A 20,370-nucleotide genomic window follows, 5' to 3' on the forward strand; every position below is an offset into this window, starting at 1 on the left:
TAATCGTGCCAAGATCACTATGGAGCATCAGGGAGTTTTAGAAGATCTCACGCTAAAGCTTTGCGTACGCAAAGAATAGCGTCGTCGCCACTGCGATGAACGCTAACCACGTTTTGTGCTTTGCGTGTGCTATTTTCGCGTATGCAATTTCTCGGAAATAGCGTGCGTACGCAAAGAGTCTTTGCGCTCCTCCAAGGAGGATTCTTGACGAGAAGTTGGCTAAAGCCAAGACGAGCACAGTTAAAAAATGGCGGCCCCCAGGACCATGGCTGCGGCCGCTTTGGCGGCGTCGTGAGCCCGACATCGGCCGCATCATTGCGACTGCGATTTTCAATATGGGACGACGTTGCACTCGGTTTGGAAAACCCAGTAACGTGGGCAACGATCACCGGCAACTTGATGCTCGCGACTCGCGAGCACTTCTCGGTGAAGGTACGGGTGTGACACCACGAGACACCTCTTGCCGAGGCGACGCAAGCGGGGTCCACTACCCAACGGAATCAGTAAACTTATTTTTCAGAGCCTCCAAGAACCGACACAGCATGTGGTGGTGGTACGAAGATGTACGTTAGTTTCGCCGCTGTGTGGATAGCCAAATCTCGGTGTACAAGAAACGTCTTCATAAAGCTACCCGTCACCAGCGAAGTTAAACCGGCTCAGCAAGAACGGAGGGGTCAAGGAGAAATTGCTCATTTCACGGATAAGCCTGCCGACCATACAGGGAGCTTGGCGCTACATTCCCAGGATCCAGTGACTTCAGGTCTACCCACTAATCATTCGAAGCAGAGCTCGGCGTTCTGATGTCCCCGCACTCTCTAGTCTCCTCCTCTCCCTCACTTTCTTGGCGCATACTCCGTTTACCTCTACTGCTGCCAGGGCTACGAGCCTGCACGCGTACCTCGCTCTCAGACGTGAATTTCTAGCGCGAGCGCTCGTTCTACGTAACAGAATTTCCAACCAGCGATCTCGTGCTTGTAGCACTGGCTGCAGGCTCAGCTCAAGAGCGAATAGTACGACGGTAAAAAATCCGATAGAGCCTTTCTGAAATTTAGTTTGGCAACTTCGATACCTCTCATCACCTAAGTGTGTATCATCTGTACGTTCTAATGGCGGCCTTTTGATGGCTGCAGAAGGAATAATTTTAAGACAGAAACCGATGCGGAGCCTGAGCATCCCGACGTTAGTTCGCTGTATTGTTGTTCGATGTCACCGTGACGAACATTATGAGTTTCTATGCGCTACGCATTTGAGGGTGTCATGTAAGTAAAGTTCTTGGAATGGTCGGCTTCGTCACGCGCCAGGCAGCTTGTGACAATAAAATGTGGATTTTATCAAAAGGTTTACTCAACTCTAAGCGCCTCGTATGGAGCGTTATAGTTTCGTGACATCAACGAAACTAAAGCAAATAGAGAAATAAATGTTCAGCGAAAAACACCTTAACTATCGTACGTCTACCGTTGATAAATAGTTACCGGATTTCATCCGCCGTCAGCATACAACCATGGCCTCCGAGAGTTTTTGCGCGCTGGTTGCACTCCTCAGGCCATTGCATTTGCGCGGTAGAGACTGTTACTGCGGGCGCTTGGTGGCGCTCGCAACCAAACCAAACAACAAAAAGCAATAGCCGCGAATTATATCATCATCGGTCTACAGAACTTTAGAGCAGCGCAAAATGTGCTCCCCGCCTCTCACCGCAACAAATGGCGTAACAAAGAGACCTTTGGTATGGAAGATGTTGTTCGAAACTTGAAGGTTCATTTTTTCGACGAGCGAAAGCTGTAGAACAGATGCCCGATGTTGTTTTCAAACAAACTGTGAGTTTAATTATTTCAGTAAAATACAACAAGTTGAACCTATCAAAATCAGGAATGCAAGTTAAAATATAGATTCGCACTGAATACTGATGGTGATCGTGATTTATCTAGGCTTAGGAGAGCCGCGGCGTGCAGAAAGGCAAGTTAACCATACCGTGAATGACCACGGCGCCGCGCCCAGCGATGATGAAATGGGAATTCACTAATGATTTTTTTTTAATTGCGATGATTGTTTAAATTGAGCTTGTGGACGAGGGTGAGGGGTTGATGTTGCGGTTGAAGACAGCAAGAGCTTTAGGCTTGCAGCGGTATTCGCGACGGCGGTCTTCGTGGGGCCGCCATGGGCTGCTGACTTTTAGCTGGTCGGTCTCGATCGCCCGGGGAAGGTTCTCTGCGTGTACGGCTTGCAGACGAGCCGCCCGAACTTCTGGCAACGCAGGGAGTTCAGCACCCCTGTGGGGGAAGTTCAGGGGTTAGCGCCGGTGTTGGCCGGGCGGCTGTCTTCGTGAAAGCGGGCTCTGAAGTTTTGCAGCTTGCGGTCGAGCTTGCAACCGAGCAGTGTCACCACACTGTCGATCGAAGGCACCGTGTGTGCCACTGGTACGGCTGATTCTCTGACGATGAGAACAACACCTCTTACGCCTACCTAACTCTCTTCTTCCGATCTTGCATTCTGAGGTATCATCCAGCGAAACAACGCAAAGATCGAAGCAGCGAAAAAAAATTACGAATCAACAGAGATCGACTTACCTTTCTCTATTATGATGATGAGACCGACGAATTGTCAAGCTTCATGCCGAGGGCCCACACCAACGTTGGCTCACACTTGACAGCGTTATTTGAGGCGATTCTTTTTTCCGCTTCTGGTATGGTTCTAGGCGCCGCATGCTGAGATCTAGAAAATCTGCTCGGCTCGCTTTTTTCTTCTGGGCAGCCGGGCGTTTGGAATGGCCGGAGCAGGGCGCGGGAAAGATCTCGGAGGTCATGATACAAAAATTTGCACCGATATTCCAGCCACTTGATAGTACTGAATTCTTGAAGTGGTTCATTAATCATCTCCTCGGGATTCACAATTTTTAGGATAGGAGATGCAAGCTCGTGGTGACGTCAATGCGGCTAGCTCTGATCGGAAGGATAGACGGGAAAGCTAACCGCCTTCGTCTTTACCTGCTGTCTCCCTGCAGCCAGAGCGAACGTCGTCTGCTCCTCGCGTGGGGTCTGTCGTTAAGGCCTGTTCACACAGGCAGCGGAGCGCTACAAGCATAGCGCTGACCTCGCGCTAAGCGCGTGCTGACGGGAGCATTCACCAGCTTTGTATGGCACCGTCGAAACTGTTGCTCATGGCAGACGATAAGTAGCTGACGGCGCGTGAGGAGCGCTACATCAGCGCTTCGCTGCATGTGAAAACCGGCCTTTAAAAGGCCGGACTTGACGCGGGGAGCAGACGATGCCCGCTTTGATTGGAGGGAGACGGGAGGTAGAGACGATGTCGGCTGTATATGTTGCGTCTATACACAGTTCTGCTTTATAACCGACCACAGCCGACATTGAAACAATCTGAGGGAGCAAGTAAAGCAGCGCCAAAAAGGGATCGTCACGACGCTCGTTGTTTGTGTGCTCTACCAGTCACGCACGAATAAAAGCGCAGGATCCCGACGCCTTCACTGGACGGGATTGGTGTTGATAGCAAAGGCACAAAAGCGGACGAGTTCCGCGACGACGCACGTTTGTTGCTGCTTGATTGGCTCTATCACAGGATAGCGTCGGCTGCGACACCTAGAATAACGAAGCGCCCCGAACGACCCACTCCATCCCACGCCATCACGGTTGGATGTCGCGAACTCAGCAATGCGGAAAGCAAGTCGTCTGCTTCCTGCGCAGGAGTTGCAGGGACGTCAAAAAGACGCCGAGCTCTGATTGGCTCTGATTGAAGGATAGTGGGTAGACCTCGAGCCAAGCAGCTTTGAGGTCTACCCCCTACTCTTCATTCAGAACCAATCAAAGGTCAGCGTTCTAAAGTTACCCCAACCCCTGCCAAAAAAGAAAAGAACAAGAACAGACGAACTTGCGTTCCGCCTTAGACTCGGGCCCGATGCCGAGCGTCTTTCGACGCGTTGATTGCACACGAGTCCCAGCCGAGCACCGACGCACCACTCGTATCCAATCTGTGTCTTCGCTCGACTTCGCTGTGATGAGGTCAAAATTGTAATTCGCAGGCTCTGATTATTTTAACGGGTGTCCGAAACAGCGGCCAGGCTCTTTAAATGTACCGCGAAATTCGGTTTCTTAACTTATCGCGCTAAGACTTTGTGTAGCGTTGCCCACACATGGTGCATTTCTTTTTGTAAAATTCGCAAGGATCGAACTTACCTGAGAAAACAGTAAAGAAAGAAAAAGGCTTAACTCTTCTGGAAACGCAGTGAAGCCACCGGCCTTCAAACTATACGGCGCCGTTTCGCACGGGAGACAAGAGATGGCGCAAGCGATCGCGACGCCAACTGCCACCAACGAACCAGCATACGGCGCCGAGATCCGACGCCATTAGCTGACGATCTTTTCGACCCAAAGCGGTGCGAGCATTTTTGATATCAGTTGCCAATGCATTGTTTTATCATCTTTACTAATAAAACACAGTGAATGGACACGTAATCGATTAAAAAATGATTTGTCGGAATATTCTGACTGTTTTTTTGTTTTTGTTTTTTCAGTGTACTTTTGTCGTCTGCTTGCAATTCCTTGTTACCGCGCCTGTTCTTGGTTCTGCGACTGTCGCCGCTGCAGAACGCGCGCCGCTTTTGAGTCGGAAAGATTGTCTGCTAATGACACCGGCTCTCGGCGCCGTATGCTCGTTCGTTGACGGCAGTTGGCGTCGAGGCCACTTGCGCCATCACTTGTCTCTCGTGCGAAACAGCGCCGTATTGTTTGAAGACCGGTGACTTCGCTGCGCTTCCAAAGGAGTTAAGCATTTCTTTTCTTTACTTTTTCGTCATGTAAGTTCGCTTTTTGCGAATTTTACAAAATAAATGCAGCATATGTGGGCAATGCTGCACAAATTCATAGCGGGAGTAGTTAAGAAACCGAATTTTGCGGTCGATTTAAAGTGCCTGGCCGCTACCTGGCACTCCCGGTAGGTTGTGTAGGCTGCGGTCGGGCTTAAAGTTTAGTGGAAAACACCTCGGTTTGCTGGTTATCCAGCTTCACAGAAAGGAATGGCTTATGATTTTTTTTCCTCGTAATATTGCCACTGACAGATAAACAATCGCTGATCGTTGGGAGTGTTGAGCCCCTTATAATAGCTTTCTAGCCATTGATACTGCGGCATTACCCAGCAAGAACACCGAATTTCAAAGCACCAAGACTGACCATAACATAAGCCCCACCATGTTTTTTAAGCTCACTGGCTCTAGTGGCATTTCTGGGAAAACTTTCACGAGATCCGTACTTGTCTTTTTGGGAAATATATGGAACAGCAAAGTGATTATCACAAATGCTTCAAGAAGCGAATTTTCAACTTTTGCTTTGTTTGTACGTCTCGGCGTGTTTCGGAAGGGGGTTATTGGCGCTAGGGTTCACCACGGGCTATTCCTCGGCCTCTTCGATTGCAAACCCGATGGAAACCGACATCAGACGAGTTGCGTCATAGTCCAGCGAGTATAATAATTCAGGGTGACATCTTCAGAAACGCCGCTCAGAGTGGAGCCTGCGTTATGTACGTGTGTTGACTCGACTCGGGGCAACGATATTGCTTAAGTATTCTGCGAACGAACAGCACCGCGGTTTTCTTCGGAACAGAGGGACGTAACAAACAAGTTTCAGTCTTCGGAGCAAAAGAAACGCTCCATCAGCTGCTCCTGAACAATGAAGCAACTAACGAGCAACCTTGACTGGCATATTTTACTTAGAGTGCTTACGAGTAGCCTAAGGAATAAACGATTACCATGATCAAATAGAATTGAATGCAAAAAAATGAGTCAATCCCGGAGCGGTTTTCTACGTTCTTAGCAGAGGCCGGCTGCTATATATGAAAGCCGTGGCCAGTTAATAATCGCCCCTTTAAATAATAATAATAATAATAAAATAATAATAATCAAGAAGCAATCATATTATGTGGACACTAACAACCGTACGGTATTGGGGCTGGCACACCGAAACTTACACACACTGCAAATTACGCATAAACTGAAAGTCCCAAAACAAAAACACGACGAAAAAGATTGACAATATATGCACTCATACACTATTGCTCACCGAGTAAGAATCATAGCCATAAGTGCACGGTGGGGGTTTATGAAAAGAGTTATATATCATACCTTGCCTGCAGTGAAAAGGAGGCACTTACAAAGTAGGGGCTTCAATGCATAAATAGTGAAGTGTTGATTTCGGTACCCTTTATAGTACCGTAAAATAAATACACTTGATATGCACACACAAAAAAACTGCATAAACAAAAAAAAACTGGCTACCGGTTTGAATAGTTTACACGAAGAAGAAATCCTTCATTTTTCTCCCCGGGACAGATATCACGCGCTAACAACGTGACGCTTTTGCGCGGAGCCCCGCTAACGCAGTCATTCAAGGGGGATAAAGGAGTTTCCGCACGGGCTGTGCAAACGCTCTCCGCCTTGGCGTGGGAGCTCTTTGCAAATAGCGGTATTTCGCTCGCGTGTCAGTCCAATTTAGTCATCTTGATCAGCAAGATTCCGGCGATGGCATCGGAATCCGGGATCACCTAACTTGTTGTTTGCGCTTTTGCGCATGCCGTCCGAGGCACCCATATAAGGCTTTGACATTCATCAATGCCATCCTCAAGGCCCTCCTCGTAAAACTGGATTTCGGTTCCACGTCCTTTGTGTTGCATCCACCCATTCAAGAAGCATCTTTCTTTTAGCAGGAAGCAGTTCGTCGTCTTCTGCATCTAACAACGCTGCTACCATGATAGCACATCGCAGTTTCATGGACGCCTCCATTTTAATGCGAAAGCATTAAAGGGATACTTCAACGAAATTTGAAATCTACCCGTCGTGTTCAAAAGTAGGTTGAATATGATCCACAATATCCGTAAATGACAATGGCACGTTTGTATTTTGAGCCTGGTGGCTGTATTTTTCGCTATAAACGGCCCACTCTGGCAAGCGCTCGGAAAACAGTCGGCGGAGAGCACGTCATATCCCCCCAAATCGTGACGTAGTTCGTCTCGGGACAAGCAAAGCTACGGCGAGGTTGACGTCGAGAGGATGGCCTAGTCGTTCCAGCCACCGAAGTGGCTGCTTTGGCACGAATTTTGAGTGACGGGTTTGTTTGTTTGTTCGTTTGTTTGTTTATTTTGTTTGTTTGTTTATTTTGAGTGCCCAAAAACAGCCAAAGCCTATACATTGGTGCACTTGTTAGTAACATTTCAGATGGCATATAAACGCAAACAAGAAAAGTATGGTCGCCTCACACACCTCTAAAGGAAAAAAACACAGGAATTCAATAGTTGCAAAGCATGAACATTATTTCAATACATGAAGCAAGCACTTCCTAAAATGAGGTTGGTTAGGGTTAAAAATGTCAATGCCATCTGATTCCAGATGATTGAAGTAGTTTTGCAGTCGGCCCGAGGGTGACGTGAAATCGCTGTGATTGACATGGAAAGTGCGACTAGAACGAACATTTCTACCGGGTATATGATAGTTAATAGATGTGACCAGAGAGCTAATATCGTGATTAGAATGTATGCATTTAAACAAGAATAAAAGGTCGCGCGAGCATCGTCTTGATGCAAGGTTAGTGATTTGCAATTGTCTAAGCACTTCGTTGTAATCATATATATCGTGTGATGGGGATCTAAAATGATAAGTTCTGGCAAATCTTTTCTGTACGCGTTCCACATTATTGGAAGCTGTAGCACTAAGGCTGTTCTAAATCACAGTGCAGAAGTCATGTTTTGGAAGAACTATATTTCGATAAAGTACGTAGAAAATGTAAACACTTGAAAAACACTTACTAAATATTGAAATTGCACCAAGAAGACGAAAACAAGAGCTCACAGCGTATGTCGCGTGCGAGTTAAAGTTGAGTTTGGAGTCTAGCATCACTCCCAGATCTTTCACAATCGTAGCTCGAGTAATCGACGAATTTTCTAAGTAGTACAGAAAGTGAGTTGGATTAGTCTTACACGTGAAAGATATTACATTTGTTTTTCCAATGTTAAGATCAAACCCGTTATCTTTACACCATAGACAGATGGCGTTGATATCTTCCTGCAGTAGAGCACAATAATTTCATGACGAAATATTTTTATAGATCTTGAGGTCATCAGCGAACTGCAAGAGGCTCGAATGGCGAATGATGTCTTTGACATCTTTAACAAATATATTAAAAATAAGAGGTCCCATATTGGAACCCTGGGGTACACCAGATGGCACAGGAAAAAAACATGACCTAACATTTGCGTAGCCGATACAGTCTTTTCTTGCAGAAAGATAACTTTCAAGCCAAGAACAGTACTCGTCGCTGAGACCAGAAAAAGAAAGTTTGTGTAACAGTAACTTGTGGTTTACACAATCAAATGCCTTGCTACAATCAAAATACACTGCGTCAACTTGCTTTCGAGAACAGACTCTGGGGGCAACATCATTTAAAAAACACGCAAGATTTGTTTCAACAGACCTGCCGCTCAAACAACCATGTTGAACTTCGGGTAATAAGTGCTTAAAACAGGGTGTTAGATGCTTATGATTGATTTTTTCGAATACCTTCGAAAATGCGGAAAGCAATGATATCGGTCTATAGTTTGTGATATTCGTTGAGGTGCCTGATTTAGGAAGAGGGATTACCAAGCCCTTTTTCCAGGCGGTCGGAAAGATAGACTGCTTCAGCGACATAGAAAATATGCGGTGTAGAATGGGAGCCAGTATGTCGACACAGCCCTTAACTATAAAATTCGGTATGCCATCAAGGCCACAAGATTTTTTAGATGGGAGCTGATGAATTGCCCAAACAAGGTCAATTGTCGGAGGAGGAAAATGGTTATGGGTAGTTAGTAAAATCTCTGTGTTTTCGACACTGGCTGATGAATAGGTGGACAGGAAAATCTTTGCGAATTGATTGCATATCTTATTATGATCAGAAGAATATGCTCCGTCAATCATAAATGAAGCAGGACTCGACCTATCTCGTGTATGCTTTTTAACCAATCGTCAAAAATCCTGGGGACGCTTGGAAACACTTCCTTCGACTTGTCTACAATAAGCCTCTTTATCGCGCTTATACAGTTCTTTAACCGTAGCTCGGCATATTTTAAACCTGTCATAAACTTCGTTGCTGTTAGTAGTGCGGTAAAGACGGTGCAAATGTAACTTTTTGCGCATTACGCGTTTTAATTCACGAGAGAACCAGGGGGGATACTTCAACGAAATTTGAAATATTACCGTCGTGGTCAAAAATGGGTTGAATATGATCCATAATATCCGTAAATGACAATGGCACGTTTGTATTTTGAGCCTGGTGGCTGTATTTTTCGCTATAAACGGCCCACTCTGGCAAGCGCTCGGAAAACAGTCGGCGGAGAGCACGTCATAACCCCCCCCCCCCCCCCCCCCCCCCCCCCAATCGGGACGTAGTTCGTCTTGGGACAAGCAAAGCTACGGCGAGGTTGACGTCGAGAGGATGGCCTAGTCGTTCCAGCCACCGAAGTGGCTGCTTTGGCACGAATTTTGAGTGACGGGTTAGTCTTCTATAATCTTGTAGGGGGACAATAGCGACTTCTAGGACACACAGCAGAGAGTTTCGGGGAGAGTGGAGTTCCTACTTCCCCTCTTTTCTCGTCGTGGCCGGAGGTGACACAGTTACCATCACCTTTGCCCGTCTAGGTTCCTAGACGGGCGTTACAAACGAGGCGTTAGCGACATCCACCATGTGCCCTTTGCTAATCGTTCAATTCGTCTTAAAATTCGTTTTCGTGACTTTTTAAGCAAGAGATTCGTGAGTTCGATGTGATACTGCTCCTTTGAACACATATAGACCAAAAAATGAGCGCCAAAATTTTGTTGTAGTATTCCTTTAACGGTCCCATCGAGCGAAACCGGCGGCGTCTGTAACCGCGGAAACGGCACCTAAATTCACGTTCTCCCATTGGCTGAACGAGTCGACATCTAAAGTCCCGTTGGCTGCGAAGCATCATAGTTCTAATGACCGCCACCCCACAAAGAAGCCCTCTCCTGGCGCTGTGGCCCGCGAGCCAATAAAAGGGAGAAGGTGGCGCGCGCGCGGCATACGCTCTCTCCCTTTTCTCGGGTCACGTGTCATGCGTGGCCGGAGAGGGGGGAGGCGGGAGAGGGACGTGAAATTTCTGCTCCCTCTCCCTGTGCACTGCGCTATCACGTGTTCTACGCTATGCTTTCAGCCATGTCGCGTCGCCTGACACACATCTGCGGGGGACAGCGGGGATCACTGCTTCTAGAAATGCGCTGCGTGTAGTAACTCTTTTGCATTCCTACACGTCAGCCCTCTTAAGTGTCCTCCTGTCTTTTTTCTTCTCTCGTCAGCTCGCACTGAACCCTGTTTTCAAGAGTGCGACCGCCACATGCGTCTGAAAAATTCTACATCCCTCTGAGCTCTCCGCCGTTCGTGTGAAAGCTTCAGTCGGGGAGGAAGTGCTGCTGGTTCCACCGATCACTGAACGCCGAACCCCGGAAAGCATCCCCGTGTGAGTACTCCTTTTAATATATTTGTCAAACTTCTGAGGATCTGAGTTAAAAATATTTACTTCTTTCGTGTAACAATTATTAGTTACAACGCTCAAATAGTCTAAATTATGGTTTTCTGAACGGACCCCCCCCCCCCCCCCCCCCCACCCTTAGATCAAAAAATAGAATGCAACCGTTCGACTCATGTTCGGATGTAAATTGGATGGCTGGCTCCATGAAATTGAGGTGTTTGTAACGGCTGTCGACGTCGCTGGTCTTGATACTATACTCCGCGACAACTTTTCTTGGCAATGCAGTGGAAGGTACAGGCCCGCGTCCCCTCTCCCATTTTGAGTGTGCGCAGGCTCTCCTCCTCCCCCATTTCCGGGGAGAGGAGGAGAGCCTGCGTACACTCAAAATGGGAGAGGAGACGCGGGACGTACCTTCCACTGCATTGCCAAGAAAAGCTGCCGCGGAGTATAGTACACGCTACTTTGGGCCTACACACAGTTAAGCCGAGCCGGCTTTGAAATGACGGGCATGATGAAGACATTTGTTAGAGTATACTAAGTACCCATTTCCTCTTGCGTTCCTATACAGGCGGATTTCCGCCGAAATGTTTACTTAATTGTTAATGATATTTGTTGGATTATAAAACGTAAGAACCCCATGAGGACGCAACAATTTTCCTGGTTTTAGAATGTCTGACAGTCTATATTTGCATAAAATAAAAACGGTTTATGCACAGTGTGGCACTACTTGCTTGAGTTTCCCTTGCGCGCCACAAATTTCGCCATGAAGGATGTATTACGGCGTTTATAAAATACTCAGTGTTTAAAGCAATACTGCGCAACGCGACACTCAATAAAATTATACGTCTCCCATCGATGGGACAAGGATTCTTGTTGCGCCGTCTCGCCGACATCCTAAGAAACGATGGGAGGGGCCTTTTATGTCATTTGTTGCTTGATCTGTTCTGCGCTTCGACTCATATTATTTATTTATTTATTCGAACATACTGCAACCTCAATTGAGGACATTGCAGAAGTGTAATACATAAGTGAAAAACAGATGAGTAGTGCCGACAATAAACAAGAACATATACAAAATAATGATTCGCCAGTCACACATCATACAAAACCCATTTTCACAATTTCTATTAATACGGTTCCACAACTCAACCGTGCGCGGAAAGAAGGATTTCTTAAAACAGTTAATGAGACTGAAAGATTGTAATGTTTAAAGGATGAGATCGCCTAGTGCGCGTGATGTCTGAAGAAGGAATGTATTTCATGCACTCAGTGTCAGTATCTTCATTAATAATGCTGTCTAGCATTTTCAACCGCTCGGCAGTTCGCCTAAAAGGCAGAGACTCTAGCCCTCGTGTTAGCATATTGGGTCAGGGGGAAAAATGTCGATCATATATATTGGAAATAAATCGGGCCATCTTGGGCCTGCTTAGAGTCGATAAGATTAATGTTCTTTTTTAGATAAACGTCCGAAACTTCAGAACCATGCTCCGAAATCGGCCTAAGAAGGGTTTTAAAAGCGGTTAATTTGACCTCATTTGAAGAACATTTCAGCGTACGTTTAGCATATCCTAATTTCCTGAGGGCGCGAGAGCAAATAAAGTCAACGTGTCATTCCCATTTAAGGTTAGATGAAGAAATAATACCCAAATATTTCAACTCATAAACATTCCTTCAGGCTATCTTTCATTAATGACGTAATTAAAAATCAAAGGCGATTTCTTATTTGTAAAGTTTATGTACACAGTCTTTTCAAAGTCTATTTTCATTTGCCATTGCTTGCTCGAAATAAAAAGCGCGTGAAGGATTCATTATGTAACAGTTGGTGATTAGCTGACTTAGCATTATTAGGCAGAACCCAAACATCGGCATAGATGCTAATTTTAACCGGTATGCTTTCTACTATATCATTTATATAGAGAAGAAATAAAATGGGTCCTAACTCCGATCCTTGCGGCACTTCTGAACTGACCGTAACTTAGTTACGAAGAAACAATATTACGAAACGAAAGAAACTGCGACCTGTGTTTAAATAATCACTGATCCAGTCAAGTAAAACTGGATTTTTAAGAATAACTTTACACTTCAAAAGTCATTTGGAACGCGAAACTTGATCAAATGCCTTCGAATAATCTATGGATATCGCATCAACCTGGCCTCTTTTATTCAAAGACGAAGCAATATCATTAGTGCATTCCTGGAGTAGCGTGGTGGTTGAAAAATTCACGATAAAAACCGTGCTTTGGAGGGCAGATTATTGAGTTTCTTTTGAGATATTAAAAAATATAACTAGAATATATCATTGAGGAGCTTACTAGAGGCAGAAGTCAATGAGATTGGTCTGTAATTGACGAGGCTCTGTTTGTTACCGGATTTAAAGATGGAAACAACTCTGGCTGATTTCCAAAGTTTAGGTACAACTCCAGAAGAGAGAGACTTATTGAAAAGTAAGGTTTAGTATCTTGATGACCAGAGAAAATCACGATACAAAAATTAATTCGGGATACCATCAGAACCATAACTCTTCGTGCAGTTCATGTTTAAAAGCAAATTGTGCACACCAAAAACATTGATCAGAATGTTTTATAATAATATACACGATAAATTAAAAGATTAAGAAGGTTTACAACCATTATATTTAATAAATACAGATTGAAAGTATGCATTAAAGTCATTCGGAATGTGTACAGGAAGAGAGGCATATTGATTTTGAATAATAAAACTGTGTGAAATATCATTTTTGGGAAGGATAGACCTCCAAAACTTTGCCGAATTCTACTACATAAACTGAGTCAGCGTAACATTAAAATAAGTATATATTTGCAGCTGTCATTTTTCTAGTAACTTATTCTTTACGCTTTCAAACCAGGTTACGTCCATAGGATTAGCATTATGCCTCAGTTTCTAATTTTCTTTTTGCAGCCTACGAGTTAATTGCAATACCTCTCAAGTAATCCATGGCTGAGTATGATTTGCCCTTTTTATCGTAACTGGGACAAATCGCTTTATGCAGTCGCTTCCTCATAAAAAAAAAAAAATTCGCTAAACTATATGTCAACACTAGAGTCACGACTTGCGGTTTCGAAATCATCACATCCAAAACGGAGCTTATCAAGAATAGACACGTTGCAAACGAAGGGAATCTGGCACACCCCAGCAGAGGATTCATTTGAACCCCCTGGGGATATTTTGATGTGCCACCGAATAAAGCTGGGTTACACGGCGCCTTCTCAGCAATATGCTCGAGTCATAGTCCTGGAAACTCGGCCTGAATTCGAACCTGCCGCCTGGGGATACGTAGGCCGGTGCTTAAGCTATCAGTGATTATAGATAGTTTTCCGTGTTTTCGATAAATAACAATAAACAGCGATAAATAACTCCTCGAATAGTTCTCACGGGATTAAGGAAAACTAAAAAAAAAATATCCTAATTGGAGCTTTCCTTGAAGAGGGAAACTCCGGTTTCGGAAATTTTTTGCCCAGTTTTCAATTCTTAAGAAACTACTTCTAGCACCATGTGGAAATTGCGAACCAGAAAGAAAGTAGGAACTAATGACCCCAGAAAAAGGGCTTAGGTGTGTGTTTTCGGCTGTCGTGTACTCCACGGTCTATAAAACACGAACTCCTAGAATGTTCACTGTATAAGGACCCTGCTGTCAAAGTTTTCCTTGGCAACGTTTGAAGAGTGCGCCGCATAAAATGATCCGACTTGTCAAAAGCTGCCCTTGATCTTGCCATTCGTAAAACGTGCATTTTTTTAGTTGATAGTTCATAGTAGTATGGAGCGCATATTCCTGTTGCAGGCAAATCGCTCAGCGTGTACATGACATTATTCTTTTCAATAGATTTCGATAGGTTTCAGTATGGGACTAACGTGACGTGTTGTGTCTGATGGTGTGCTCCCGTTGGTATATAAGTTTTTTTTTTTTTCTAGTAAATCCAGTTGAGATTGCGCCCTGCGTCGTTGTTATTCTACTCTTGGTCCCTGTTTCTTTCGCGCTTATTTCCCCGAATAGGTTCAAGTATCAATTGCATGCTGCTGGGAGGGTGTTGATAAAGTTACGTTTTGCTTTACTTATTGCTCCATTCTTTCTCTAAACAGTTTTTGTATGAATTTAATAGAGTTGTTTTGTGTTTATCACATATGGTGCGTTACGATTTTTCAAACTAATTTACAAATATAAGTTACTTTTATAACGTTAAACCGCATAAACCCGATGTATTGCTCATCACTAAAAAAGAGACGAATTTGGGAGGAAATATATTCCAAGATCACGGAGCCTTGATCATAGCTCAAGTGCTGTCACGAACGGCAATTCATGAGCCGACGAAACTGAACCGAACTAAACGTTCAATGGGGTGAACTTGTGCCCAAAACGAAATATAAAAAGGCTAGCGTCGCAGGCGTCGATGGTGGCGAAACAGCCGGATCGAACGCTGGGGCGAGACTGACTCGGCTCGGCGTGCGGAGCACCTTTTGTACACGCGTGGAATTCTGGAACATTCGGCGGAGAACTCTCTGGAACATTCGGCGCAGAATCCGTAACTTGACTAGAAGCCGATGATATCGAACTTACGAGAACGTCAAGTTGAAATAATAAATAAAAGGACATTCCGCTCCGTTGAATCGAACCTCGACCCCCTTCGCGACAGCCAAGCACGGTAACCACTCGGGCATGCACGCACTCGCTCGGCGACGCGGGTGGCATTGCTGCCCCCTTTAAAAAGAGCGTCGTCTCGATGCAACTATTCAGAAAATGAAGCAGCAAAACAAACAAAAATAATTGCAAACTACGGAGGCTTGTAAAATATAGTCGTATCAAGCGTAGTAAAGAAATGCCGTTCACGGTCCTATAGATCGTTGTGCGGCTTGAGGCGCACGACGTGGACGACTTCCGGTCGTGGAGGGCAAAGCCTGTGTTCCCCCGGGCATCACCTCGTAGTTCAGATCTCCGAGTCGACGAAGCACTTCGTAGGGTCCGAAGTAGCGCTTCAGGAGTTTCTCGCTTAGACCGCGTCGTCGTATCGGGGTCAGACCCACATACGGTGTCCGGGCTTAAAGCGAACGTCGATGCGGCGGATGTTGTACCGGATAGAGTCGGTACATTGTTGATCTTGAATCCGGGGTTGGGCGAGCTGACGAACTTCTTCGGCTCGTTGAGCAACCACCTGGACGTCGTGGCTCCCATCGTCAGCTGGTTCGTGGGGCAGCATCGCGTCAAGCATGGTCGTTACTTTTTGGACATGCACCAGCTGAAACGGTGCTACTAGGTGTAAGCAAACGTGACGTAGGTTAACACCTCGTCCCATGTCTTGAGCTGTACGTCGACATACATGGAGATCATGTTGACTATAGTTTTGTTAAGTATTTCCGCTAGTTAATTTGTCTGCGGAAGTACGCAGTGGTCCGACAATGGCTGGCACTACTGAGAGGAATAATTTCTTGCGTCAGCTGAGCCATGATCCACGGTCGCGGTCGATAATGAGAGCTTTGGTGGCACCGTGCCGGAGGACAAATGACTCGATAAAAAACTTGGCGACTCCAACAGCCATACCTGATGGAAGGGCTTTCGTCTCGGCTTGCAGCGCGAGATAATCGGTTGCGACGATTATCCATCTGTTTCCTTGCGTCGATGGTGGGAAAGGACCAAGTAAATCCATTCCGATCTACTGGCACGGTGCGGTCGGGGAGCAATCGGCTGCAGGAGACCTGCCGGTTTCGTCGGCGGTTTCTTGCGTCGCTGGCACTTGTGACACGATCGTGTGTAGAGGTGAACAGTTTTCGGGAGCTGGGGCCAGTAATACTTTTCACGAATTCAGGCAAGCATACGTCTGTAACCAAGGTTTCGGGACGTTGGGTCGTCGTGGCAGACTTGGAAGATCTCCCAAGATCTCTCAAAGACCAGCAGCCATGGCAAGGTTTTGTCTCTGAAGTTTTCCTTGTAATGTACACCTTGCCGAATGACGAATGTCGACAGGGCTCTGGAGAAGACACGAGGGATCGCACCCCCTCGTCCTTCAAGGTGCTCGATTAGCGCGTGCAACTCAGGATCGTCTCTTTGACGTGGTACCATGTCGTCGGTGTTCACAGCGCCTAGGAAGCACTCGTCGTAATTGTCGTCTCTGCTACCGGGAGATGTCTCGACAGGGGCTCTGGACAGGCAGTCGGCGTCGGTGTGCTTGCAGTCTGACTTGGAGACTACAGTCATGTTGAACGTCTGCAGTCGGAGACTCCATCGAGCAAGGCGTCCTAAAAGGTCCTTCAGGTTCGCAAGCCAGCAGAGCGAGTGGCAATCCGTGACAATAAGGAACGGGCTCCTGTACAAGTACGGGCGAAACTCCGTGATTCCCCAGACGACCGTAAGACATTCCTTTTCAGTCGTGGAATAATTTATTTCAACTTTGGACAGTGTCCGACTTTCGTAGGCGATGACTCGCTCAACGCCTTTTTGCACTTGAGCCGGTACCGCGCCAAGTCCTGCGCTAGTAGCGTCGGTATAAATCTCGGTTTCCGCATCTTGATCGAGGTGTCGAAGACTAGGAGAAGTCTGGAGTCCTCGCATCCGCTCGTCGAATGTCTGCTGTTTCTCAAACTTCTCGCGTCTTTCGTGAGGTTTGTGAGCGGTGCGGAAATCCTTGCGAAATCCCACACGAAGCGCCGATAGTACGCCCTTCGTGCGGGATGTCCTTCCCTTCGCACTGCCTTCTTGTCTGTCGGTGCTGAAAATTCTGCGACGGCGTGAGTCTTCTCTGGGTCTGGGCGAACGCCTTGGTTACTAACCACGTGACCTAGGAACTTCAGTTCGTCATAGGCGAACCGACACTTTGACGGTTTGAGGGTGAGTCCGGCGGTCCGTATGGCTTGAAGAACAGCTCGGAGTCGTCGCAAGTGCTCGTCGAAGTCGCCAGAAAACACTACGACGGCATCGAGGTAGACAACAGAGCTCTGCCACTTCAGTCCTGCCAGCACGATGTCCATGACAGGCTGGAAAGTTGCTGGCGCCTTGCATAGTCCGAAGGGCATCACCTTGAAATCGTACAGTCCATCCGGCGTGACGAAGGGTGTCTTCTCTCGATCCCGTTCGTCGACTTTGATCTACCGGTAGCCGCTCTTCAGGTCCATCGATAAAAAGTATCGAGAGTGGCGCAGCCGGTCTGACGTATCGTCGATGCGGGGGAGATGATAGACGTCTCTCTTTGTCACCGCGTTCAGCTGCCGGTAGTCCACGCAGAACCTAAGCGTTCCGTCCTTCTTAACCAGTACGATTGGAGAAGCCCACGAACTGCTTAAAGTTTGATTATGTCGTCGTTCAGCACCTCTTGAACTTTCTCCTGGATCACCTCCCTTCCTTTAACGGAGACCCTGTACGGCGATCGATGCACAGGGCGCGCATCGTCCTCGGTAACGATGCGGTGCTTCGCAACGGCGGTTTGGCGCACCTTTGACGACGTCGCAAAGCAGTCGCTGTATTGGACGAGGAGATTAATCAACTGCCCTCGTTTCGGACCCGCAAGCTTGGGGTATGACGAGGACTTTTCAGTAATCGCGGCGATTTCGGCGGAGTTCGGGAGTTCCTCGACGTTGCCCACAGTGACAATTTTCGTGAGGTGTTGCGTTCATGTCGGCAGTTCGTCACGAGGAGCACGTTGCACCCATCCTGAAGTTTAGTTACTCCTTTTGCGACACCTATTTCTCTTCTCAGGAGCAATTAAATGTTGTCTTCCAAAACAACTTCGCCCCGGGTAGCTGCATCTGTTACGACGGGTACAACACTTATCCGCGGCGGCAGGTTCACGTGGTCGGCAGGTATTCGGATGGCGACTGACGTTGTTGTGGGCTTCCCTGGAGGCGGAACAAGTCTCCGCAACATCAGTCTGTTCTCTCCAAGGTCGATGACGGCGCCGTATTTACACAGAAAATCTATTCCGAGAATGACGTCTCTGGCGCAGTCTTCTTGAATGACGAATTTTACAGGACACATCTTGCCGTGAATTTCGCCGCGAGCACTGCACCTTCCGTCAGGCGTGATGAGGTGCCCTCCAGCGGTTCATATCTGTGGCCCATCCCACGGCGTCGTCCCTTTTCGAAGGTGGCGAGAGAGTCTCCCACTCAAAACTTAGTAGTCTGCTAGTAGTCTGCTCCGGTGTCCACGAGTGCTGATGCCTCGTGACCGTCGATAACAACGTTTAGGTTGTTGGGCACCGTTGCATGAGCGTTGTCGCAATACGTGGCATCGTTAGGGTGGGAGTGCTGCGGAGTTCTTGGAGGCTCTTGACTTTGGCCGTAGTCAACTTTCCGAGGGAGAGGAGGCCGGTCAGGATGGTGCCGACCGATGATGATGTTCGCCCGATGGAAGTCCCCCGGGAAGTCGAATAAGAAAAAAAACACACTAAAATTTGTTCGATCCTGCTGGACATGTTACAACGTTGCTTTAGGATGGCCAGTGTGACCACGTTTATTTCAAAACAAAACCACAACTCAACAGTAATTTACAATTCAACACTTCCAAAATTAAAACCCATACTTTAGTCCCCAGTCTCAAGAGCCGAATCTCCCGAGAATCCTCTCGTCACCCCTTTTCTAGACTCGTAGAGCCTCCTTTCCCTCCAAAGAGGGACCAATCACTTCAAATTTACCCGTTGGCACGTGGTGCACTCTTACTGAATGATCAGCGAGCTGTCAACGTGATCCCCCTTTGACACCTCAACGGCCAAAACCAAATTCCTTGTAGAGGCACTACATGCTTTCTTCGACGCCTTGATGGCGCCACCCAGTTGAGTTATTGCGTCGATTAAAAACGAAGTTTCTACACTAAGCGGCGAAATACACCGGACACAAGCACACCCGCTTAAAGGCCACAAGTGCGGACAGAAGCCCAAGACACGGGTGTTCGGGCGCCCCTAACTGAAACCCGATCCGTTTGTTAACGACCGGGACTGAGTCTTCTCCACCGAGCCCCGCGGCTGCTCGAAGCTCCCTTGCATGGGGGCGGAAAACGACTTCCCGTTCATGCTATCCCGCGAGCGTACCCCCTGCCGCGGGTCTGCGAGCAAACGCCCAAGAATGCCGACTCACTATAGAAAGATTAACTTTTCTAAAACAAATCTTACTTACCACAAACAAAATCCTTCGTTACTTAACAGTCGTCTTCAGGCAACGCCACCTCCAGGCGTTGCCGCAGTTAGCTTTCTCGGCGCCGCAAGGGAGACAGGCACTCTCGGCGGGGTCGTGGCGCTGAAGACGCTGGACGTCTCCAGCGCCACGACCCCGGGAGTTACTGCGGAGAGGCGAAGTTGAGGATGGCGAACGTGGGAGATACTCCTCGATGGTGTCAGGGTGTTCGCCGTACCTCGGGCGTGGGTTGTTCGGGTGGAACCCACGCAGCCCCAGTCGGTGGTAGGGGTATCGACGATAGATGTGGTGGCTTTCTCGCAGTGGCAGCAGAGCGGGCGTCGGTCGGCCGTTCGCGACAGGTCGGTCTTTCTGACGCAGCATGATCTCGGCGGACGTGCACCCGATCCTCCTGGCGTTCTCGGATACTGCGACGCGGGAGGTTCACGTCGGGGGGCCGCTATGTACGGACGCGGGGCTGGTGGAGTTCGTCGGACCACTACGCGGCGTAGCTAAGAGCGTGCTCCTCAGGTGCTTATACGGTGACAAAAGCCTCAGGCTGGAAGGCACGGTGAATCTCCACTCGCACGACTTCGGCGAGTGAGAGAGAGAGGACGGGCGATCAGCAGCGGGTAGCATCTTGCGAAGCTCTTCCCGGACGATGTCGCGGACGAATTCCTGAAGGCCGTCTACACCGGCGGTGTTCAGGTCCAGTCAGGAAGATGCAACGGTTGGAAGAGCAAGCAC

General features: G+C 47.5%; 1 protein-coding gene and 1 pseudogene across 2 annotated transcripts in view; one reads left to right on the plus strand and one right to left on the minus strand.

Moving 5' to 3' along the window:
• The window catches only part of LOC120838691 (protein ABHD15), a 368,387-nt gene that overhangs the window by 125,021 nt on the left and 222,996 nt on the right, over positions 1-20,370 (plus strand). Inside the window, exon 3 of one of the 2 annotated variants that reach the window (XM_042291052.1) lies at positions 10,343-10,503. The exons of the other annotated variant lie outside the window; for it this stretch is intronic. The gene's annotated coding sequence lies outside the window, so the exon portion shown is untranslated. The remainder of the gene's footprint in view (positions 1-10,342; positions 10,504-20,370) is intronic. 2 annotated transcript variants of the gene reach the window in all.
• On the minus strand, positions 7,307-8,107 carry LOC120838692 (annotated as a pseudogene).

The sequence above is a fragment of the Ixodes scapularis genome, unplaced genomic scaffold (genome assembly GCF_016920785.2).
Source record: "Ixodes scapularis isolate PalLabHiFi unplaced genomic scaffold, ASM1692078v2 PGA_scaffold1__304_contigs__length_218370807, whole genome shotgun sequence".
Classification (NCBI taxonomy): domain Eukaryota; kingdom Metazoa; phylum Arthropoda; class Arachnida; order Ixodida; family Ixodidae; genus Ixodes; species Ixodes scapularis.